The following is a 13567-nucleotide window of genomic DNA, read 5'->3' as shown; positions in this document are numbered from 1 at the left end:
CTGGTTCCCAGATTTTGCTAAAACAGCATATGACATGTTTTCAAAATTAATAAGCATTGATTGAGCACCTACCTTGTGCTTAGCACTGTGGAGAAGTCAGAAAAGTGTAAGCTATGTTCTAAGATAGTCAAATAAAAGAGAGAACTCAGAGGACTGGGATCAAGGTGAAAATATATAACAATCATTATTATTATTAATCATCATTATTATTATTATATTTGTCAATTACTACATGCCAGACACTACGCTAAGCATTTCATTTGAACTACCTTATTTAATCCTCATAACCACTCAATGAGATAGCTACTTTTATTACTCCAATTTTACAGAAAATAAAAGTGAGACACAAAGAAGTAATTTATTAAGGTCACACAGACAAGAAGTAGAGGAGCCAGGATTGGAAGCCAAGTATCTGATTCTGCAGGCTGTGCCCTCCCAGGCTCTTGGCTGTCCTTGGGGAAGGTTTCATGAAGGGCTGGGTCTTTACTATGGCCCTGAAGATTAGGTAGCATTTGGTTAGGAAGAACAAACACAAAGAGGATAGGTAATCACATTACAGGACAGACAAGTAGCATAAACACAGATGCAGGGGCAAGAATCTGTATTTGACGTGTGAGGAGCTCTGACAAGAATCAGCAGTTGGAAGTCAAGTTGGCAAGGCAGACTAAGACCCTTCAGTGAATATCTTAGAAATAACCTAGGCAGAATTTAGAGACTTTAACCTTTGGAAATAGAAAGTCATGTAGACTCTCATGTAGGAAAGCGCCGATGAGAAGGCATTGTGGCGTATAGCAGCCTATTCAGGAAAAGCAGAGTGGCGAGACTTTAGCAAAGCAAATCCATTAGTAGCTTATTGTGAAATCCCCTACAGACCCTGCTGCTCCTTGTCCATAGTACACACTCAGTAAATGTTTGTCAGATCAGTGGCTGAAGACTAGCAGGGATCAAAGGAAAGGCATAAGTCCAAGACAGCATCTGCAGAAGTCACTGACAGATTGTTCACGAAGAAAAAAGAAAGCAAAGACAGCACCAAAATGCTAGCCTAGGTAAAAAGAAGACGTGTAGTGCTTTTGGCTGACGGAGTTAGAAAGAAGTAGGGATCAGGTGGGTGCAAGCAGGATGCCGAGTCCTCCATTTTGGTTTGAAAATGTAGAGGTTTGAAAGGGACATAGATATATTAATCTATGTTAACATACTATAGGTTTTTGGAGAAATAGGCCTAGAATACATTTAAATCTCTCCAAGGGTGGAAAGTACAGTCCTTACTCATCACAAAATTCAAATAAATAAAAGTTGTCATTTTAGGCTCTCTGCTCCTCCTCGTTCGACAGACAGCCGCTTCCCTTCCGCACTACTAGCCGCGTGCCCGCGACGCGATGGTGAAGGTCGGAGTAAACGGATTTGGCCGTATTGGGCACCTGGTCACCAGGGCTGCTTTTAACTCTGGCAAAGTGGATATTGTCGCCATCAATGACCCCTTCCTTGACTCAACTACATTGTCTACATGTTTCAGTATGATTCCACCCATGGCAAGTTCCATGGCACAGTCAAGGCCGAGCACGGGAAGCTTGTCATCAACAGAAAGGCCATCACCATCTTCCAGGAGCGAGATCCCGCCAACATCAAATGAGGCGATGCTGGTGCTGAATATGTTGTGGAGTCCACTGGTGTCTTCACTACCTTGGAGAAGGCTGGGGCTCACTTGAAGGGTGGAGCCAAAAGGGTCATCATCTCTGCTCCTTCTGCTGATGCCCCAATGGTTGTGATGGGCGTGAACCACGAGAAATATGACAATTCCCTGAAGATTGTCAGCAATGCCTCCTGCACCACCAATTGCTTGGCCCCCCTGGCCAAGGTCATCCATGACCACTTTGGCATCGTGGAGGGACTCATGACCACAGTGCATGCCATCACTGCCACCCAGAAGACCGTGGATGGCCCCTCTGGGAAGCTGTGGCGCGATGGCCGAGGGGCTGCCCAGAACATCATCCCTGCTTCTACTGGTGCTGCCAAGGCTGTGGGCAAGGTCATCCCTGAGCTGAATGGGAAGCTCACTGGCATGGCCTTCCATGTCCCCACCCCTAACGTGTCAGTCGTGGATCTGACCTGCCGCCTGGAGAAAGCTGCCAAATACGATGAGATCAAGAAGGTGGTGAAGCAGGCATCGGAGGGCCCCCTCAAGGGCATCCTGGGCTACACTGAGGACCAGGTTGTCTCCTGCGATTTTAACAGTGACACCCACTCTTCCACCTTCGATGCTGGGGCTGGCATTGCCCTCAACGACCACTTTGTCAAGCTCATTTCCTGGTATGACAATGAATTTGGCTACAGCAATAGGGTGGTGGACCTTATGGCCCACATGGCCTCCAAGGAGTAAGAGCCCCCTGGACCACCAATCACCCAGCAAAAGAAGGAGAAAGGCCCTCAGCTGCTGGGAATGCTTGCCCCAACTTGACCCCCTAACATATTGAGAGTCTCCTGACCTCCACAGTTTCCATCTCAGACCCCCTGAAGAAGGGGAGGGGCTTGGGGAGCCCTACCTTGTCATGTACCATCAATAAAGTACACTGTACCCAGCCAAAAAAAAAAAAAGTTGTCATTTTATTTATACGCCACTTCAGTAGGCAACTCTAAGTAGGTAGAATCTTGCTAATATAAATGTCACCCCAGGACCTATTGTATTTTATCAAAGATTTGCAAAATAAAGAAATTCACAATACACAAGAACACCATTACAAACTGAAAAGAGCTAAGCAAAAGGAAATAAATCAAAGAGTTAAGCTCCTATCCCTGCTCCCTATGACATGCAGCCAGCATTGGCCATTTGACAGATATGAAACACCAGCCTTGCCTTATCAAAATACAAAAAGGAAAAGAATCATGTAACGGTTTCTCAGCAAGAAGCCATTAGACAGATGTAATCACAATGGGACCAAATATTCCTATAAATGAAATGTGTGCATTTAGGACCACATGCAGAGTCTAAAAGCAGCTAACACAAAAGGTAAGTAGAGTTGCCCTGTGTGTATACAATGGCTCAGATGTGGTAGAGCAATCCAATTGGCCCTCAAACAAACTGAGTTGTGAATTTACAAGACAAACTCAGTATCCATTAGCTTAAAATTCAAATGACCCTCATAGAAAGCCCAGCTGTGGCAACAGGAGCTATTATTCTCAAAGTAAACTTCTCCCTTATGATCGTCCACCAACATCCAATCACTGAAGCTACAGCCATACTCATCCAAGTTATTTGCTTTCAAAACAGCCTGACCAGAGGGATCATTCTTTAGATGCTTGAAGCCATCAGAATGGCCAAGTGGATGAGAGTGTGTAAGGCTCATTGTAATGGATAAAATCGAGATCTTTACCAGGCAAATTAGAGGGAAAAAACTGCTTGAAAGTATAACTTCCTTCAAGAGAGAAGGGATGAGGTCGATTAAAATATAAAACTGGGAAGATTCATAAAATGTAGCCTGGGGAGTCAATCCAAACAGTGGTGCACGTTTGTTGTTAGTGGATGCAAAGAGAGAAATAAATTGAAATTCGAGTACCGTGTTCAAAATAAAAGACCATGTCATAAAATATGCTCAGATAACATGCCAAACCTTTGACTCAATTTAGAGGCAGGATATTTATCAAAAGTTTTTTGAGGGTCAGGCCTGGTGGCCTAGCAGTTAAGTTCTGCACACTCCACTTCAGCGGCCCGGGTTCGGTTCCAGGTACAGACCCACACCACTCATCTGTCAGTGGCCATGCTGTGGTGGCAGTTCAGATACAAAAAGAGGAAGACTGGCAGTGGATGTTAGCTCAGGGCAAATCTTCCTCAGCAAAAAAAAAGTTGATGCATTAGTTATTTGAAACCCTAAAAATATTTTCTCCAAAAAAATAATGTTATGCATGATGATTGGCTTCCCAGATAGACCACAAAGATCTCCTAATGTACAGTGCAATAATGTGTAAGTATAGTCCTGGGATAATGAGTTAATACACATTGTTCCGTGAAAATAGAATCTTACATCCTATAGAGCAGTACTTTTCAAATTACGAGCCACAACTCATGAAATCAATTCAGTGGGTCTTTCCCAGTTTAATTCTTAATAGAATGGAAGAAATGGTATGGAAAGGAAAGAACAGAATTGCAAAGATCAGAGGAGATCCCCTGTCACAAGGAAAAGTATTATTCTTGAAACTTAATTTCAGGGTTATCGGTATAAATAGCTATGTGCATTCAGGATTGTAATGTAAAATATATTTCTTACTGTAGGTCACGGTCAAAACAGTTTGAACGTCTCTTAGCAAGGCTTCCATGGGGCGCCTAGCACAAAGTCAGCATTTAATAACATTTGTTAAATGAATGCACGATTGAATGAACTGGTGAGCACATGAAGAATGAATAAATAACATGCCAGTAATACACCTCTCTTGGTTGTGGCCCTGACACTTGCAGCGGAAAGCTTGCTCACTCCAGAATTTCCATACAGTGGGAACAGACAGTTGCCCAGCTGCAGTTCCCTATAGGTGGCTCCCTTGGCCGGGGACAGGATCTCTGACACAGTAGGGGCTATAAAGAGGGAAGGATGGGGACAAGGCTTCCACAGTTGAGTTCCAGGATTGAACTCCGGGAGCTGGGTTTTGAGGGGAGGAGGGGGAAAGTAAGATAGGGTTGCAGGTTTAGCAAATAAAAATATAGGGTGCTAGTTAAATTTGAATTCCAGATAAACAACAAATAATTTAAGAGTAAAGTAAATCATGAACCTTCAGGGTTGGAAGATAAATTTGACTCATCAGATATTTGATACAAAACTAAGTGCAAAATACTCCACTAGGTGCTGTGGAAGGAAAAAATACTTAGTTCTTGTGGCTAAATAGTTCGGAGACACACAGGCAAGGACTTCAGCAATTACCACGTATTGAGTACTATTCTAAGTTCTTTCCAGGCATCAACTCATTTAACCCTCACCACCCTGCACTCAGGACAGAAAACTGAAGCACAGAGAAAGTTATCGAAAATCTCCTATAGAAACAAACACAAATAACATTCAGCGGGCCTGTGGTAGAGAGTTGGACATTGTCCAACGAGGTGGATCTGGAGGTGAGATTTGAGCTGAACCTTGAAGAAAGGGGAAACATCAATAGGTGTTGTTAGGAGAAGAATATTCCAGGCAGAGGAACAGCTTGGAGGTGAGAGGACATGATCACGAAATGCGAGTAAACTAAAGTTGCTGGAATACCAGGAATATAATAGAAGGAAGGAAAGACCAGACAAGAAAATTAGGTAGTGACCACACTACTGAGGGGAGTTGCATGCCCTTCTGAGTCAGCATGCAATGGTGAACCACCAAAGAGTCCGGGGTATACAAATGGGCACTGTATTGAGTTGGGCTATTAAGAAAGATGACTTGGGAAATAGTCCAAAAGATAGAGTGGATGAGCAGAGATCAGAGACCAGGAAAAGATCAGGAAAGTCAATGCAGCTAGCTGGCAAAGCACTGTGGAATCAGAGCCCAGGATTTACCTCCCAGATCAGACTCTACGTAGGTGAGTGACCTTGGAAAATTCATGCAATGACTCTAAGCCTTGGCTTTCTCGCTTCTAAAACAGGGATGACAACACAACTTACCTCATAATGTTATTGGGGAATAAAACAGGACAACATGCAGGAAATGCTGTGTAAACGGGAGCTATCTGCAAAGGGTCATGGCTATTGAATTTGAACCTTCCCCTTAACTATTCCTCTGAGTTCAATCAGCCTTTGATTGAACATTTCCGGGACTAAGGTACTCATGCCATCCCAATGGTAACACAGTGAAGGTGAAAGAATAAAAGAATATGAAAGAATGGGGGTTTACCTTTCCCACTTCCAAAGAGAAAGGGTATATCTAGGAATGAACCTGAGGTAGAAAACAGAAAACAAAAGAAAACATTAAATACCAAGTAACCATAGTGGAGGGAGGTAAGTGAACTTTGAGATCCTCACTCCAGCACATACAATGAGTGACCTTAAGCGAATTACTTAAACTCTCTCAACCTTAATGTCCTCATCTGTGAAACACGGCTATTAACACCTATATTGCGATGCTATTGGGAGGATAGCTGGGATTATGTATAGTATGCCCTTAGAGCAATGCCTGGCTCAGAGTAGGCAATAAATGATAGATATTATGGGTAAATTAAAATAAAGCTATAGTCGCAGTTAGGCAGCAATACTGGTAAAGACAGAAAATAGAAGGTGGAAATAAGTAGAATATACGTGAGGTGTGACAATTGTAGAAATCGCATCCATGACCAGTGGCATGGAATTGGACGTCCCTTTTCTGAAGAGCCAAATGTGTTCTGCCCAACAGATGTGGCTCCTGAAAGGTGACCCACCAGATTAGATGATTAAGGATGGGAGGATCAAAAATGCAGGTTTGTAGACTGAGGGAAAAGGGGCCTGGAAGGAGAAAAAGCAATCGCCTCTGACTATATAATTCTCCTGCCACTTCCTGCCCTGGAACCAGACCCCATCACTACCTATCATGAAGGCACAATGCAAAGCAACACTGAGGCTGGAGTTGGGGAGCAGGTTCATAATAGCTCAGAGCTTAAAGGGGAAGGAATGGATGCCAGGACCAGACACTCATCCATCCAAGCACACAGGACGCATGTAAGTAGGACCTGTAGGTCTAAATCCACCTACCCTTTCTAGACATCAGAATACACAGCAAACCCACTCTTTCTGCAGAAGCTCTGCCTTGGTATGGCACGTACATTTATTCCAAAAATCTAGCCCAGTGCTCAGGGCACTGCTATGGCTGGGATAAACTTATTACCCTTTGCTTTTTTCTTAAAATTTTAAATTTGTTTCCCAAAGACTTGGTTTATAAACTTAATACTTTACAAAGAAAAAGGAAAGGAAAGGTTAACAATATGATCATGAAGACACCGTGTTTCAAATGCACGCCATCTGTCCTTCGCCTCTGAAGAGGACGCAGCAGGGCACGCACTGGAGCCGCTTTTCAACCACTGCGACTTCTTATACCTGTGTTCACCATAACTTATCACCCAGCCTCCCCAGACAACTACAAACACACAAGAGGTCCTGTCGGGATTCAGTGCTCTTTTAGGCAGAATCTCCTCTGTGCAAACCCAATTGGCCCGTCTAGGAAGAAACAACATCCCTGGCCACCTCCTACCCAAAATAAATCCAAAGGCCATTCATTGTGAAGACATCCATCTCTTCTCTTGATCTTCCGCAAACCAAAGGTAACCTGCAAAGTCAGAATTAGAGCATTTGCTGGAAAGGCAAAGCTGCCTAGAATTTTCCCGTGTCCTGGCACTTTCATTTTTAGGAAATGAATATTTATAAAGGTTTAAGAATATCTCTCTCACACATTTCTCTTCCTCCCAGGCGCAGAGAGCTCAACAACTCTTCATTTTTGAGTAAGAGTGTGCTGAAGGGGTGGTTGCCCTAGAAGATAGCATCCTCCAAGCACATTTCTGACTCAGTTATTCATCTCTTTGGCACAGATTTCCCCCCACAGGCAGGAAAGGGGCGATCACTTAACTCCTCCAGCAACACCGATTAAAAGTGATACCTAAGTGGAGTGTTTTTGGTTGATTCAGCCAACACTGAATCAATCATTTGCAGAAATAAGGAGAGAGCAGATGCTACAGTAGCTCCTGCTTCTAGAGGGGTAGAAAATAACACACAGCAAGATACAAGGAGTCACCAAGGACTGAGGGAATTCCCTTTCCTGGAGCTCTTCAAAAATAACACTGCCATTCATTTTCTTAATTGTTAAATAGGCCTCAGAATGGTTTTCAAGGCCCTCTCCAACCAGCAATGATTGAGAGTCAATTATTCTAAGAAATCAAGGTGGGGCATCTATCGACTGGAGGATAAAACAGTCAGGAACATACAACCAAAAGGTAGTACATGCAATCAAAATCGCTTGGCATGGGTTTCAGTAGTTTAAGAATAAAAATCCAAATACAAGTGAAGAGAAAGCCAAAGAGAAAAGCAGTTTTAAAGGAGCACCTCAGGTCTGCCAAATGGTCCCCAAACGCTGCCTAACATTTACGTCACAGACAAGCAAATGGACAGAGACGCTACATGCCAAACAAGACAGCTAATTTTAGCTGCAGGCCTGCAAAACTCTACTTTTCCAGCTCTTCATTATTTTTTAGATTTCAGGCTACCATGTGTCAGGCATTTCAGTCTGGTTTCTCCCAGTCCACTCGTGTTTTCCCAGTTGCTCTTTATTGCCTGCTACTGGGATCTCCCTGCTTAAAAACTGATTTGTCACACAGCAGACATCATGGGCTTGGGCAATCTGAGCTCCAAAATCAAAGGAATATGCCCATAGGACCTCGGAAGGTAGGAACACCTACAGGTGCCCAAGGTGAGAAGAGATTCACAGCAACCAGGGAAGAGACTAAGAGTTTGAATCGTGAAGAGTTGCCTTGCTGAAGACAAGCTCCCGCATCCATGAGAGAAGAGACCAAGTTCTGCTCTCTCTGGCCAGTCAGGAAACTACAGACAGCGATGCTGAGGCGGCTCCTGGAGTAGCCCCGAGGCTGGCGGGGAAACTTGTCAGGCCCTAGGACAGAGTGAGGAGTGCCCTCAAGCCCACACTGCAGCGCTGGTTAACCCGGCCAGAGTGATGGCCCTCTGGTCCAGGTCTAGCTGTCAGGTTGTTGGGGGAGGGCAAGTAGACAGAGACAAAGGACACACTTTGTTCCCACAGTAGCTGTAGCGTGGGACTGTGCACAGTGTGAAGCTGTCCCTGCTGAGCGGCCATGGAGGTTTCCTATAGAACAGCTGATGCCATCATTCCCCCAGGAAGACAAGCAGGCCAGACTTCTCATAGACTCATAGACTCCTTGCAGAAATGCTTACAGAAGCATCATTGCCACCTCAGGCAGGTGTGAGCAATTAGATGTACCTGCCGTCAGAACTGCGATTTCTTCACCTGATTTGGCAAATCCCATTTAACCCTTCGCATCCCCATGTAGTTCACTCACGGAAGAAGAAATGAGTTAACTTCAATGGAGTTTGGAGGGTGGAGGAAGGGAGCAGTTGAAGGAGGCAGGAAGGTAGAAACCTTCTGACCTCAAGATGTTACTGTTTATTTTTTCAGATGAAAAAGAAAAACGAAGAAATCAAGTAAGCAGTAAAAAAGGACTGCAGGAGACCGCTCATTTTCAGACATTCCTGGCATTTTAGGTAAAGAGCAACTCGGAAAACTCGTCCAGATTGACAGAAAACGTGTTCCCCTGTCAACCAGGGAAGGAAAAAAAAGATTCACTGAGCTCCAGGGAGGCAAGAATTCAGGCTCTGGGGCTTCCGGTCTCCTCCTAGCCATCCTGTCCCTGCCCCACCCCAGACATCCAGGTGGAAACCAGGCGAATGAGCCCGCACGCCTGTCAACTCCTATGGACCCCGGGGCCCGGTCAGGGGTCGCCCGCCACCGCAGACGGCCGCCGCCGCAGGGACACACCCTCGACCTACCTCAAACATGGGAGAGGCGCCCTTGCTCGGCAACGTGCAGCCCAGGAGCTCGGCGAGAAACTTTGCCATATACGAGCAATAAGGCAGGGGCCCTCCCGAAGCGCTGGATCCGTCCTTCCCCCGCGCACGAGCCCGAGCGGCGAGGTCCTGCCCGCAGCTCGCGGGCCAACGCGGGCTGCGGCTCGAGCTGCCCCGCGGCGCCGGGGCCGGGGGCGGCGGGCCGGGGGGCGAGCGCGCCTGCCACCGGCCGCGGCAGCCCGGGGTGCGAGGTGCGCGCAGCCCCGTCCGCCGACCGAGCCTCCCGCGCCCGGGAGCCGGGGCGCCGCCGTCTGCGCTAGCCTTTCCCGCTGAATGTCACTATCACCATAGTCAAGGGAAGGGCCCCGCCGAGGGGGTGGCGGGAGGGCCAACGGCGCCGCAGGCCGGCGGCGCGCGCGGGCAAGGGCGGCCGGCGGGCAGAGCGCCGTGGCGCAGCCACACGCCCGCCCCGGCCCCGGGCACGGCCACTCCAGCGACACCGCTCGGCTGGAGCCGTGGCCTGACGCTCCGCGGGAGAGCGGGAGGCGAAGGCGGGGGAGGGTCTGCTTATGAGGACCAGTCAGGGTGACCCACTCGCCCAGTTTTCTTCTCCGCGCGAATGGAAGTGGGAAAGGCGGCTGCCTCGGGCCGCCGACTGACCCCGGTGAGATACTGCTGCAAGGCGCGAGCTGCCCAGAGGGGCTCCCCCACCTGCCTGCGCCGGCCCCACCCTCCCTTTGGGAAAGGGAAAAGGCTCCCAAAGCCTGGGAGGAGGAATTCCCACTCCTGTTCTCACATAAACCCCTTTTATTAAATGGGGCAGGCACAGGTAAGCCCCAGAAGGGGAGAGGAGCCTTTGTAGGCACCGGGGCTGAGCCAGATCGGCTGCACAGTCACAGCTCCCTCCCTGGCTCTGGCTAGGGGAGGGGGCCACAGGATGGGCCAAGCATGCGCCTGGCCGGGAGACTGATACGGATAGCATGACCCTCTTTTTCTTCCCAAACGTGCAAGGCTTGTATTTTAATAAGGGAGATACTTAGGGCACACGGCCCATGTTATACATTTATTTTTGCATCCCTATAGCTGCACATCTCAAACTTCAGTGTGCAAAATAATAACCTGAAGAGCTTATTTAAAACCAGAAGTTTTGGGCCCCAGTTCCCAGTGTTTCTGATTCAATAGGTTTGGAGCAACCTCAGGAACTACTTTTTTATTAGGCACCCCAGGAGATTCTGATGCAGGTGGTGCCCAGGCTGGACATCTTAAGAAACATTGCTCTACCTCGGCAAATCCAGAAGTCAGCACCTAAGAGAACTTTAAAAGCGTTAGACTGGTAAGAGACAGAGACCCTAGAGGAAGTTCTGTCAAATCACCTAATTTTATATGCAAGGAAACAGAACTAGAAAAGTTCATAAAACTTCATCAAGTCACACTGTATTAGAGACACTCCAGCCATAGGGGAGCACTCTGTAAGTACTTGTTTGGACCAACAGAAGACGGATGGTTGGATGGATGGTGCATAGCTGGGTCCAGATTTCCTGATTCTCATCCCAGAATTCTAGCTGGTATAGCAAAGTCACTGTGAATTTAGAGTAAAATGGGAAGGAAAGGTGTTAAACTAGATTAGTTTGAATATATCAGCTCGCTGCTTCTCAAACTTTTTCAGTCAAGTATTTTTCACAGTAGAGATTATCAAAAACAAAGTTTCTTTGAAATGTCTGGTTTTATCTTTTACATTATAGTCTGTGACATATTCAGGTTTCTTATAATATAAAAAGATCTACCCTCATGAGTAAAACTAATGCTCCAAATATGCTATCTTGATCCCATGGTTTCCAGAAGCCCCTGCCACAGCACCAGAAAACCCCAGCAGCAAAACCGAGAAATATGGCAGCCAGGTGCCCTCTGTGCTACACTACAAAGAGAAGGGAAGTTAAGACGCAGTAAGCACCTACAAACGTCTCAGGCACTGTGTCACTGGATTCGAACATGGGCTCTAGGGGCAGACTACCTCGATTTAAATCCCACTTCTGATATTTAATAGCTGTGAGACTTCAGGCAAGTGACTTTACTTTTCTGTGACTCAGTTTCCTCATCTGCAAAATGGGCATGATAATAAAAGTACCTCCTGCACACAGTTTGTATTCACTTTCTATTGCTGTCACAACTTAGCATCTTAAAACAACACCCATTTATTCTCTCACAGTTCTGTGGGTTAGAAGTCTGAGCCAGCTCACTGGGTTTTCCGCTTAAGACCTTACAAGGCTAAAACCAAGATGCCAGCCAGCTGACCTCTTCTCCAGAGGCTCTGGGAAGAATCCACTTGCAAACTCATTCAGGTTGTCAGCAGAATCCAGTTCCTTGCAGCTGTAGGTCTGAGGTCCTTGCTTCCTTGTTGGTTGTCAGCAAGGGGCATGTCCTCTGCTCCTAGAAGTGCTCCTTTTCATGAGACCCCTTCCATCTTCAAGGCAGCAACCATGTTGAGTCCTTCTCATGTTTCAAATCTGACTTCCTCTTTTGCCAACAGCCAGACAAAAATTTTTTGCTTTTAAGGGGCTCATGTGATTATATGATTATAATATCTAGACCCACCTGGGTAATCTTCATATCTTAAGGTTAACTGATTAGTCACCTTAATTACATCTTCAAAGACTCTTTCACCATATAATGTAACATAATCGCAGAAGTAACACCAGGGGTGAAGGCCATGAGAACTATCTAGAAACCAGCCTACCACGTGATTATTTTGAGAAATAAGTAAATGCATGCATTTTACACGTTTAGAACAGTGCTTTATTTTGTGATATTTAGAAGATCTCAATAAAGGTTAGCTATTATTTTTTTCTGCTCATGCACCTCATTTGATTGTCATTATAACTCTGTGTTATTTTAAAGGTGAGAAACTGAGAACCAAAAAGATTGTCCAACACCACACAGTGGGTTAGTGGCAGAGCCAGGAATAAAAGCTAGGAGAGCCTGCTCAAGTCTGCTTTTGCTATTACACGATACTGCATCACAGAAAGCTGGACAAAGGAGAGAGAATGTTCATTTGGGGGAGTGGGACTTGAGAAGGAGTGTGGCAATAAAGAGGAGCAGAAGGAATATTTACAGATAGTCACTTGTCATAAGAGTAATTTATGGTTTAGGTGCAAGGGAGGCCGTACCAAAGACTAACTGAAATAAGTCAGTCTTTAACTGAACCTGGGGATTTTTTCTGAGCAGAGGTATTTTTTTGTGATGATATTCGTCTTAAGAGGCTATACATTCAGGTGGGACCTAGACTCATTCCTTTGCTGAGCTCTTCCTCTTCTACGCTTCCTCCCCTCTGCCATCTTGCATCTTGTAGTGTCAAGAGGAGATCAACCTTTCTGAAGGGCAGCCGCCCACTGACCCCGCCTTGACAGCAAGAGCCTTGCCTAGACCTTCTCCAGGGTCTGCCTAGGCCTGAGTCACTACCACACCTACTTCCTGCTGTCTACCTTGCTGGTAGAGCAAGGACAGAGACTCAGGACCAAAAACAAGAAAGTAAAGCTAACAAATAAATAAATCATCTGGGGCTGGCCCTGTGGCCAAGTGGTTAAGTTCACGTGCTCCACTTCAGCAGCCCAGGGTTTCGCTGATTCAGATCTGGCCGCGGACACGGCACCACTCACCAGGCTATGTTGAGGTGGCATCCCACGTGCCACAACTAGAAGAACCCACAACTGAAATGTACAACTATGTACTGCGGGGGTTGGGGAGAAAAAGCAGGGGGAAAAATACATTAATTAATTAAAAGATTGTCAACAGTTGTTAGCTCAGGTGCCAATCTTTAAAAAAAATAAAGAAAGAAAAGAAAAGAAATAAATCACCTTATCATCTCTGGTCCTCCTCCATCTAGGACCTGGACCACAGTATTATTCACTAGGAGGGTTGTTCATAGTCATTGATTCAGTATTTCCATTTCTAGAATTTATCCTAAGAAAATAACCAGAGAATCACTCAAAGACTATTACATTTAAAATTGTTTCATGCCCATAGAGGCAAGTGAGTGTCTTTTTTACCGACACAGTAACC

General features: G+C 46.0%; 1 pseudogene; it reads left to right on the top strand.

The window, feature by feature from the left end:
• The first annotated feature begins 1357 nt into the window (after positions 1-1357).
• Positions 1358-2592, top strand: LOC124236640 (glyceraldehyde-3-phosphate dehydrogenase-like; annotated as a pseudogene).
• Positions 2593-13567: the final 10975 nt, after the last annotated feature.

Source organism: Equus quagga, chromosome 3 (genome assembly GCF_021613505.1).
Source record: "Equus quagga isolate Etosha38 chromosome 3, UCLA_HA_Equagga_1.0, whole genome shotgun sequence".
Classification (NCBI taxonomy): Eukaryota; Metazoa; Chordata; class Mammalia; order Perissodactyla; family Equidae; genus Equus; species Equus quagga.
This window is presented reverse-complemented; position numbering and strand designations above follow the sequence as displayed.